This window comes from Sphaeramia orbicularis, chromosome 8, assembly GCF_902148855.1.
Source record: "Sphaeramia orbicularis chromosome 8, fSphaOr1.1, whole genome shotgun sequence".
Lineage (NCBI taxonomy): Eukaryota > Metazoa > Chordata > Actinopteri > Kurtiformes > Apogonidae > Sphaeramia > Sphaeramia orbicularis.
Genome location: NC_043964.1, coordinates 1,095,271 through 1,106,666, shown reverse-complemented (window position 1 = coordinate 1,106,666; position 11,396 = coordinate 1,095,271). Strand labels below are relative to the sequence as shown.

Below are 11,396 nucleotides of genomic sequence, written 5' to 3'. Positions count from 1 at the left end.
TGCTAAATTCAGAGGATAATTTTATAATAAATGGTGATAAGTTACTTAAGAAATGTTAACCCTTTCATGCATAACATCCACATTTATGGACACACAGTTGAAGTTCACTTTCCAAAGGGTTACAAGGCAATATTCTCCAAACCACAGCCTCTGTAGAGCCTAAGTAATACAATGAAAAAAGGATCATCTTAGTTTTAGAGTTTGGACTGCTCTGTGATCTCATACAGTTAACCTCCTAAGATCCAGATATGGGTTTACTGTTCATGTATGTGGACAAGAGTTTCACTGCTTTATATATGTATGTATGTAAATAAATAAATAAATGAAAACTGTCCACCGCAAAGGACATGTCATTAAAAAAAAAAAAAATGCATCTGAAAAACTGTTGCATCATGCTGGCAATTATTTAATAATAAATAAATAAATAAATAAATAAATAAATAAAAAGCCAAAACTTGTATTCCTGGTTCTTAGGAGTGTAGATATCGTCTTAATAAAACCATTAGAAAAAAAAAAAAAAAAAAAAATCAAAATGCATTCCAGTTTTAGCCTAATTTTGAGTAATAAAATCAATCTAAAAAAAAATCTAGATACTTATTTTCATAATTCATGCATGAAAGGGTTAAATAAAGAGAAAAAAAATCATTTGGGAACTGTCCCAAAACTAGCTCTGGGTCTTTATGGGTTATCCACTCATTACATACAGGAGAATAATATTAAAATGTTTGGTGCTTGGTGTGATCTCAGATGGAATACTCAGACTAGACTCTGAATCTGTGCCTGAACGACCATGCAGCTCCATTTGACTTTCAACTTTCCTCTAAAAACTTTCCATTCTTTCAAAGGTTTGATGCTTTCGCCCTTTGAGGCTCCTTGAACAGCCTCTATATGAAATATGTTCTACATAGAAATGCGAAGGGCAGCTCCAGAACACAGCCGAATATGGACGAGTCTGTTTTTATGAAGTCAGAGAAGATGTTACAATAACCGAGCTTCAGTCCCTGATAAACAATGGATGAAAGTCTGAGGCGACAGATGAAAAACTTTTAGAAACTCCTGTAGTGAAGGAAAAACTGCAGCCAGAAGAGTAGGATTCAATATGTTCAGTAGTTTTAGTTTAAGCCATAAACACCCAAACACCCACCATCGACCAAAACCACCTACTGATCCAAACTGTTTAATAACCTGTGATCCACTAAACCTATCAACACATGTGAATAACTGCTAGAAAATGCAGTTTGTCCCAAGGTTCTAAGAGTTTTGGATTTTTCATTCTAGTTTAGTTTGATTTAGTTTGGACTTTTTTTCCCCTTTAATTCAGTTTGTTTTTATTTGTTTTTAGAGCAGGTTTGATAGTTTTTATCAGTTTTCATTTTTTTCTAAATGCTTAGTTGTAGTTTAGTTGTAGTTCAGTTGTAGTTCAGTTGTAGTTCAGTTGTAGTTTAGTTGTAGTTCAGTTGTAGTTTAGTTGTAGTTTAGTTGTAGTTTAGTTGTAGTTCAGTTGTAGTTTATTTGTAGTTTATTTGTAGTTCAGTTGTAGTTCAGTTGTAGTTCAGTTGTAGTTTAGTTGTAGTTCAGTTGTACTTCAGTTGTAGTTCAGTTGTAGTTTAGTTGTAGTTTAGTTGTAGTTTATTTGTAGTTTATTTGTAGTTCAGTTGTAGTTCAGTTGTAGTTTAGTTGTAGTTCAGTTGTAGTTCAGTTGTAGTTCAGTTGTACTTCAGTTGTAGTTCAGTTGTAGTTCAGTTGTAGTTCAGTTGTAGTTCAGTTGTAGTTCAGTGGTCTCTTTTCTCTTCTTCTCTGTGCTCCTATTCAAATCAATCCCAGACAGGACTCTGCTGCTTTAGTCTCCATGTTTCCAGGTAGAGTGGGGACCAGAAGACGACTGGAAACCACAAGTGAACACAAGTGACGGAGCAAAAAGTGTCGTATGGAGACAGCACAGAAAATTGCTTGAGCAAAATAAATCGCTTTCATATCAATCCGACATTTACAAAGATGGAAACAAAGGGAATTTTATCCATAATTTTTATCCGTTTTAGTTAGTTTTGTAAACACACAATACAGTTTCAGTTAGTTTTGTTTTTTTCTTTTAATTATAGTTTTTATTTCAGTTAACGAAAATGTTTCTTCACTTCTAGTTTTCGTCATTTCGTTAGTTTTCGTTAACGATAATAACCCTGGTTTGTCATCTTTTGATGGTCATCAGATATGACGCCTTTGAATGTTCAGAGGCTCCATAGTTACCATGGAAACACCGTCATCTTCTACAACATTGATTCACCAGTAAAACCAGGTGGATGGAGATGCTCAGTTAATGAAGTATTTGCTGAAAAAGTCCCTTTTTTCTGTGTCTAATATAACAACCCTCAACTACAGTCTGAGTTTTTAAGGAGATCTACATCAGGGGGGTCAAACTCATCTAATTCAGGGGCCACATTCAGCCCAATATGACCTCAAGTGGGTCAGAGCAGTACAATAATAACAGAACAAGGGGTTCCAGGTACAACAAACCCCGCCCCCACATGCAAATGTGAACTGCAAATTTTTCTCTTCAAATGCAAACAAGTAAATGAAATTAGGTTTATATAAATAATTTTTTTTTTAACAAACTATCTTTTCACAAATAGGTAAAAGAAAAACCTGAAATTTCTAAAGGAAAATAACTGTAATTTAACATTATTATTCCCCAACTTATCCTTTCTATATTCATTATATGTAGAGCACAGTGAATCTACAAAGGCAGAAAACATTTCGTAACTCAATATTGTTGGAGTTTGGAACTAAAATGAGTTTGACACACTTCACTGTCAATATCTTCAGTGTCATTTTTTGTACAGATTCATCCTGAGGGCCAGATTGGAACCTTTAGGCCCATGGGTCGTACGTTTGACACCCCTGAGCTACATGATTAGTAAATTAAATATAGGAAAATACATTATATTCACTGAAAAAGCACAAAATACAGAGGATAATATAATAAATGTTGATAAATCACTTAAAGAAGGTGAAAGGTGAGGAAAAACTGATTTGGGATCTGTCACTAAAGCAGCTGTGGGTCTTTCTGGGTTAACTGACTGGATACATATATAGAAAGGAGATGGCAGCAGTGATGAGATGAAATGCAAAAACAAAAACTTGAAACCTCTCAGAAACACGTCTGGTGTGATGTGACGTGCATTTCCATCAGTGGTTGTAAAACGCAGCAGGTTTTCCATCTTGGCTGCTCCAGACGGGTATTGGCTCATTTTTCACCTTCACAGATCCGTTTACATTTCCTGAATTTAAGAACAGCCCCCTTCGCCCATAAAATATACAGACATTTATTAGGAGGAGTCTGGTGCTGAGGTGATTTTCTCTGCTGCTTATGGACTGAGTCGACAGGTAAAAGATGAGAGGAAAGTTCAGGGCAACGTTGCACCAAAAACAGTCGATTTATCAGAGGCTGTGATCTTATTAAATCGCTTTTTTTCTCCTTAAATTGGTCTGGTTTGAGGGTCTGAATGATTCAACTAAAGTGACATCCAGATAAATAAAACAAACATCTGATCTGATCTGATGTCTGTTTAGTTTTGCTGCTCTATTAACCCTTTAAGCGCCAAAGTTGCAACATCCTCCAGAGGACCAGGAAAGTACAAGTGTTGACTTTTTTTTTTTTTTTTTTTTTTTTACTGTAAACACGAAGCAAGCAGTAAATCTCAAAAACCACAATTAATTTTGGTTAATGAACTACTGCCCCAGTTTTGTTATCTTTAAACCACCTTGCTACTCTAAATCTCCGGTTATCTGGACAAAAAGCTGTGTGTTCTACAGATTTTTGGACCACAGGAGGCTCTGGACTACTGCATTTAGGCTGCTACCGGGGGGGGTGGGGGTGGGGTGGGGGTCGCATAATTCAAATTAACTCACCAGTTCTGTTTCAGATGGACGGACCAAACCAGGAGAAATGAAGAACTTACCAAAAAGAAGGGTTGAGGTTTGAAAAAGTTAATACAAAGCTTGATTTAAAAGAAAGAAGTCAGTTATGAGTCAGTTAAAAAGTCAGTTTAGACAGTCAGAGACAGTTAGAATTATACATCAGAATATAACAACTTAGATCTGCAAAAACAAATGTTCTTCAAGAAAAACAACTAGTAATATTTCATTTTTTCTTTTCCATTTTGGTTCATGATGTGTGAATTATGATGGTCATCTGACATTTTACAGCAAGACTTAAAGCCACACATTCAACTTCCATTGAACATATGTGTTGTATCTTCTGTGTATTTCCTCAATTTATACTTAATACAACATGAATGAACGGAACAGTTCAGCTCGGGAACAGGGAGCAACATGTGCCTGCTTTATTTGTTTTCTACACAACGTACCCAGGACAGTGAATAGCGTAATGCCTACGCACGACAATGGGTGGCAGTAGTGGCCAATAACCCCAATATGCTCAATACATAACATACTCCTCCCCACTTAGTAAACAAGTTGCATCCACAACTTAGAAATGTTGCTGAGAAATAGAGTATAATGGCATTAGTATAAATGACTAAGTATCTCAGTGACAACTAAAATGTATTGCATGTTACCATATAACTGCAACCAATTCCACAAAATCATATAATCACAAACACATATGTTAAGCATATAGCCATGCCATCTCTCATATTAACTATTCAGTCAGCATAACCAAAATGCAACATTTCACAACATGAATGTCCCAAATGTCCCGTTTTTTTTTTTTTTTTTTTTTTTTCTAACTAAGGGAATGAGGTAGACTGCTCAGACCCTGACATTACCCCAGGGATTATTCTGCCCTGTTCTTCAGGGTAAGTCACTAACTACAGATTAAGGCGTTGAGGAGGCCGCCGTTCTCTTAGAGGGTATCGACGGACAGCTCTGCCATCCGGCAGAGCCACTGTGGCTGTCCCCGGAACAGACGTCATGGAGGATGGTGGTGACAGTTCAGACTCTTGGAGAGTTGAAGAAATAGGTGCAGTAGATTCAGGCTCTCTGGCACACGGTCGGTCCGGAGTGAGTGTGGGTTGGGCTGAACTGGTCTGCTCTGCTGGTTCAGCACGACCTGGTGATGTTTCCACAGGCGGTGTAGCTCCAGGAAGCAGCTGATCAGCATGTCTCCTCCACACAATGTCTGTGGTGGTCTTAACCGTGTATGACACTGGGCCTGTTTGTGCTATGACTGTAGCAGGAATCCATTTTGGACCGTTGTTATAGTTACGAGCCAGTACTGGATGACCTGGGTGGAAAATCCTGTCTTTACTACTTCGACTGCGTCTCTCAACTTGAGCCTGCTGTCTCCGAGAGACAACGTCTTTGGTCTTCGGCGGTTTCACAAGATCAAGGTTGGTGCGAAGCTGTCTCTTCATGAGAAGCTCTGCTGGAGCAACCCTTGTGGTTGAGTGAGGGATGTTTCTATAGGACAGCAGGAACCTGTTCAGTCGCTGGTGGAGGGAGCCTTGTCCCTGTGAAGCTTTCAAAGAGTGTTTCATGCTCTGGACAAATCTCTCCGCTGCTCCATTGGTGGATGGGTGGTATGGGGCAGAGCGGATGTGTTGTACTCCATTGATCTCAAGGAATCTCTCAAATTCTTGTGAGATAAACTGAGGTCCATTATCACTCACGAGTTGTTCAGGAAAGCCAAATCGACTGAACATTTCACCAAGTTTCTCGATGGTTTTCTCTGTCGTTGTAGATCTCATTATGGACACCTCTGGCCATTTACTATGTGCATCCACTGCTATCAGAAACATCCTTTCTTCAAAAGGACCAGCAAAATCCACATGGACACGTTGCCAGGGTTCCGCTGGCCAATCCCATGGATGGAGAGGGGCTGGTTGTGGCATGCGGCTGATTAGCATGCACGATGAACATGTTCTAACTGTCTCTTCGATCTGTGCGTCAAGTCCCGGCCACCAAATGTAGCTTCTGGCTAACTCTTTCATGCGAACCATGCCACTGTGGCCAGTGTGTAGCTGCTGTAGCAGTCTTTTTTGCAAAACTGGTGGAATAATCACTCTGCGTCCCCATAAGAGGCATCCCCCCTGCACAGACAGTTCATTTCGTCTGGCCATGTAAGGTTTCAGTTCAGGGAGATCTCCACGCTCTCCTTTAATAACTACGTCCAACAGCTTTGATAGCACTGGATCATTTCTGGTATGGCGTTTCACTTGAGCTGAGGTGACAGGTGCGTCCTCCACCTGCCTGAAGTAGAAGATGTCAGCCTGCTGTGATCCAACATGACTTTCTGGTAGGGGTAGCCTAGAGAGGCCATCTGCGTTTGCGTGCTGCTCCGACCTTCAATATTTGATGTCGTAGGAGTGAGCTGACAACATCAAGGCCCACCTCTGCATCCGACTGGCTGCCAATGGTGGAATTCCAGTGTATGGCCCGAAGATTGTAGTGAGGGGGCGGTGGTCGGTCAGAAGAATGAATTTCCTCCCAAAAAGATACTGATGAAACTTCCGGACACCAAACACAATTCCCAGTGCTTCTTGTTCAATTTGTGCGTATTTGCTCTCTGCTGCGCTGAGTGTGCGTGAAGCAAATGCAATGGGGCGCTCTCCACCATCAGGCATTATGTGTGAAATAACTGCCCCAACTCCATAAGGGGAAGCGTCACAGGCGAGTTGTATGGGTAGAGTTGGATCGAAATGTGTCAAAGCATTAGACTCCAGCAATGCCGTTTTTGTCTGAAGAAACGCCTGCTCACACTGCTCAGTCCATTTCCAGGCTCTGTCATGGCACAGCAACTGATGGAGTGGTTTCAACAAAGATGACAGATTTTGGATGAAACGTCCATAATAGTTGAGCAGTCCCAGATATGATCTTAGTTGACCTACATTTTGGGGGGCTGGTGCATCCACAATCGCTTTAACCTTGGATGGAGCCTTGTGCAAGCCCTTAGAGTCAATCACATGCCCCAAGTATTCCACTGAAGATTGGAAAAACTCACATTTGGATCTGCGCACCCTGAGTCCATATTCTGCCAGGCGCTGCAGCGTGGCATCCAGGTTCTTCAGATGTTCCTCGTCAGTCTTTCCGGTGACCAGGATGTCATCCAGATAACACTGAACACCCAACAGTCCACTCAGTGTCTGGTGCATCGCACACTGAAAAAGGGCAGGAGCAGAAGTTATGCCAAATGGTAGCCTGCAGTACCTGAAAAGGCCTTTGTGAGTGTTTACTGTTAGTAACTCTCTCGACTTCTCATCCACATTCATCTGCAGGTAGGCTTGGTTCAGGTCAATCTTGCTGAATTTTTGTCCACCAGCTAAACCTGTGAACAGATCGTCAATGTGAGGAAGCGGATATTGTTCAGCCTCCAGTACGGGATTTAAGGTCACTTTAAAATCCCCACAGACCCTCACTGAATCGTCTTTTTTTATAACTGGTACAACTGGAGTCGCCCAGTCGCTCTGGCTGACTGGTTCCAGCACACCACTCTTAACCAGGGAGTCCAGCTCTGCTTCCACCTTTGGTCTTATTGCATAAGGAACAGGTCTGGCTTTCAGAAACTTCGGTCTACTGTCTGGTTTGATGTTCAGTTTGACAGTGATTTCCTTCATGCTTCCCAGTTCCTCCTTGAACACATCAGGATGTTTGTCAAGCACTGTTGTCAGGCCAATATCTCCTCTGCACAGCCTGCGGATTGCAGGCCAGTCCAGTATGACTTCCTCTAGCCAGGCGCGTCCGAGCAGAGATGGAAAGTTCCCTTTTACCACATACAGGGGCAACTTAGCCGATTGACCATTTACCTGGACTGTGACACTGATGACTCCTTTTGTTGGCACTGGCTCACCGGTGTACGTTCTCAGGATGAGGCTGGATGGTTGTAAAGGAAGGTACTGTAGAGTTTTCTTGTAAACTGCATCCGATACCAGGGAGACTGCTGAGCCTGTGTCAATTTCCATGCGCACTGGCTTTCCATCCAGCAGTGGAGAGACCCAGTATCCCTCTACTCCTCCGGTCACTGACAGCACATACACTGCAGCCTCATCCGATGAGGCGCTGTCCACAGGAGCCTGACTTTGCTGAACATTGTGTACAGAATGTCTTTTCTTGAACTTTTGCTTTGGTGTGGTGTAGCATTGTTTTGTGTTCTTAGTTTGTTGTGGTCCTTTGCTTCTGCATGCACGTTCAATGTGTCCCTTTTTGCCACACTTTTTGCAATTCACATCCTTGCTCCAACACTCTGCAGCAAAATGTCCTGTTTTGTCACAGCGATAACATCTGTGCTGACCTTTCTGTCCTTCGGTGGAGACCTTGTACACTTTTCCATTCGTGCTAAGCTGATGAGCCTCCTTGCTGGCTAGCTCCATTGACACACTAATCTCGATAGCTTTATCCAGAGTAAGCGCACTTTCAGTTAGCAGACGCTTCTGTGTTGCTTCATTCCTCAGCCCGCATACAAGCCTGTCTCTGATGGTGTCGTTTAACACATCCTTAAATTCACAGTGCTCCGCAAGCTTTTTTAGCGCAGCCACAAACACCGTCACCGACTCCCCTTCTTCTGATTCTCTTATGAAAGCGAAAACGTTCGGCAATAACCAAGGGTTTAGGTGAGAAGTGGGCAGCTAATATAGCAACTAAGCTGTCGTAGGTTTCGTTCCCGGGTTTTTCTGGCTGAACAAGGCAACGTACCAAGTTGAATGTTTTCGGTCCCATGACGGTCAAAAATGTCGGCACAACTTTTTCATCTTCGATGTCATTAGCTTCCACAAAACACTCAAATCGTTCCGTGTAAGAGCTCCACTGCTCTGCATTTTCATCAAACGGACCAATGCTGCCGATAATCCCAGACATTTTAGCTCGTCCGTAAATTAATGTCTTTAGTAGCAGCTCCCGTTAGCTTAACAGTACTCACAAGTCCTTCGTTTATGCAGACATGCACCTTTTTGACTTTTCCGGATGGTGAAGCTAGCTTTTCAGCCTGTTAGCCTTCCAACGTCACTGCCAAAATTCCAGCTCGGTCAGTTAATTCCGGAAAACAAACGTGGATGCCGTTAATCCTCGTCGCCACTTTGTTGTATCTTCTGTGTATTTCCTCAATTTATACTTCATACAACATGAATGAACGGAACAGTTCAGCTCGGGAACAGGGAGCAACATGTGCCTGCTTTATTTGTTTTCTACACAACGTACCCAGGACAGTGAATAGCGTAATGCCTACACACGACAATGGGTGGCAGTAGTGGCCAATAACCCCAATATGCTCAATACATAACAATATGATACGTCTTATATTAAATAATTGCCTTTATTGGAAACGACACAATGCAACAGTTTTTTTCAGATGCATTTTTCAAATTTTTATAGAATGTCCTTTGCAGTTGACAGCGTTTTTTTTTTTTTTCTCAGTAAAGCTCTTAAACTCGTGTCCCCTCCAGAGGACAAAAATGCCTTTTGCTGGGACTGAATGAAAGTTACCAAAGCTTGTTCCCACCTCCCACCAGTAGATGGCAGACATGTGCCCCTTCAGTCCTAACACCATTTCAGGGCATGTTTCTATTCAAAGTGAAGAAGAAAATCCAGTTTCAAAGCGTCGTCCTGAGCTGCTTTAGTCAGTCTTAAGTTCAGTCACTGAAGTGTTACTTTAATTTGATGACAAACAGCTGCTAAACCCAATACTTTTCTCATTTACAGGATGACTTTATCTCTAAACACTTCCAAGGTTCAGCTTTTGGAAATCTTTATATCAAAATTGAATTTAAAAAAAGGGTGAACATGACCCTTAAAGGAACAGTCCAGTGCCTTTCTGTTCTTTACTTCACACGCTTGCGTCAGATTTAATCATTTATGTTTTATAAAGTGACAGTCGACGTGGCTGTGACATCTGCAGTCCAACTCGTCCACATTCACTACAGACGGACGCGTCTTTACACTGTTTGGTTTGATTCTGAGGAGGTTAGGAGGTGGAGATGATGGGTTTTTCACTGTAAATGACATTAATTTAGGTGGGATGGACTAAAGTCATGAACAACTGGACAAATGAGGCTTCTGTTGAACTAAAGCAGTGGAAGACCAGTCATTTTTTGAATTAATCCATCATTTACACACGTTTTTCATCTTAAAAGAACATTTTAAAAGTGAAGAAAGTCACTGTTTGTTGTAAAACTGTTCAAGTATCAGATGGTGAAAATAAATAAAGATTACACACGATCACGGTAACTGTGTCAGTCTGAAGACGTCTGTGCACCTTCAACACGACCAAAGACGACATTTGCATTAAAACGTTGTGTACGTGAAGTTCCAGCATGGTGTGATAATGTGCAGACACCATGGAAAAACAACAAAGAACTGAAACTCACTTAAATTCATTATATTTTTCACTAAACATTCTGAAGTTAAGAGGGATTTGAAAACATTTCTTCATTATTTAATTTTTTTTTAAATACACCTGAACAAAGAGACAAAACCACATTAAACCTAATAATCTAACCTAATAAATAAATAAATACAATTTTACAAAATATTTGTAGAAAATCTGTTTTGTTTTTCTAAAGTTGCAGTTGCATCAGACAGGCGTATGAATGGAAATGATCATTTTTTATGTTTAGTGTTAACAAGAAAAAAACTTACAAAACAGATTTGGTGACAGTTTGAACATATTACGTCCTGGTTGTTTTTCATGACCTGCTGAAACGTCCAGTTCTAACTTCAGTGGAAGTGAGCATGTGCAGAAGGAGTTCAATGACTTAAGAGCCGTTCTTCATGTAATATAGCACAAATTCATGGGACACAAACGTTTTCCACCACTGTATGCCTTAAAACTGATTAATGCAAGAGCTTTTTACTTCATTCAACATTTTTTTTTGCTTAATTCAACATTTATTTTTTTTTTACTTAATTCAATTTTTTTTTTTTTTTTTTTTTTTTTTTGCTTAATTCAACATTTTTTAAATTTTTTTTTTACTTAATTCAAGGTTTTTTTTTTTTTTTTTTTTTTTTGCTTAATTCAACATTTTTTCCTTAATTCAAGCTACATTCTTTTTTGCTTAAGTCAAGATTTTTTTTTTTTTTTTGCTTGAATTAATCAAAAAAGATCTTCCAATGGAACAAGTGAAAATTATCTTTGTAAGATTTCTTGAAATAAGATTTTCAAGATCTATTGTCTGAAAATAAATTCTTATATCTCACTGAAAAGTTCCTCTTTAAGTGTGATGAGACATTTTGACTTGAAATGTGAAAAATACACTTGGTAAAATTGTGTTGTTTTTTTTTCCAGTTTACATCACAACAACAGCAGCACTTTATGATGCAATCATGTAGGAAACCAGGACGTTTCAGACAGTTCACGTACATGTTCTTCAAACTGAAACTGATCAGTTTAATCAGGTTCAGAAGAAATGAATCTAATGGGTTACTGTTCCATAAATAAGATGCTGACAGAC

At 40.1% G+C, this 11,396-nt stretch overlaps 1 pseudogene; it reads right to left on the bottom strand.

Moving 5' to 3' along the window:
* Positions 1-4,826: 4,826 nt before the first annotated feature.
* LOC115424079 (uncharacterized protein K02A2.6-like) overlaps positions 4,827-11,396 on the bottom strand; it is a 28,817-nt pseudogene continuing 22,247 nt past the window's right edge.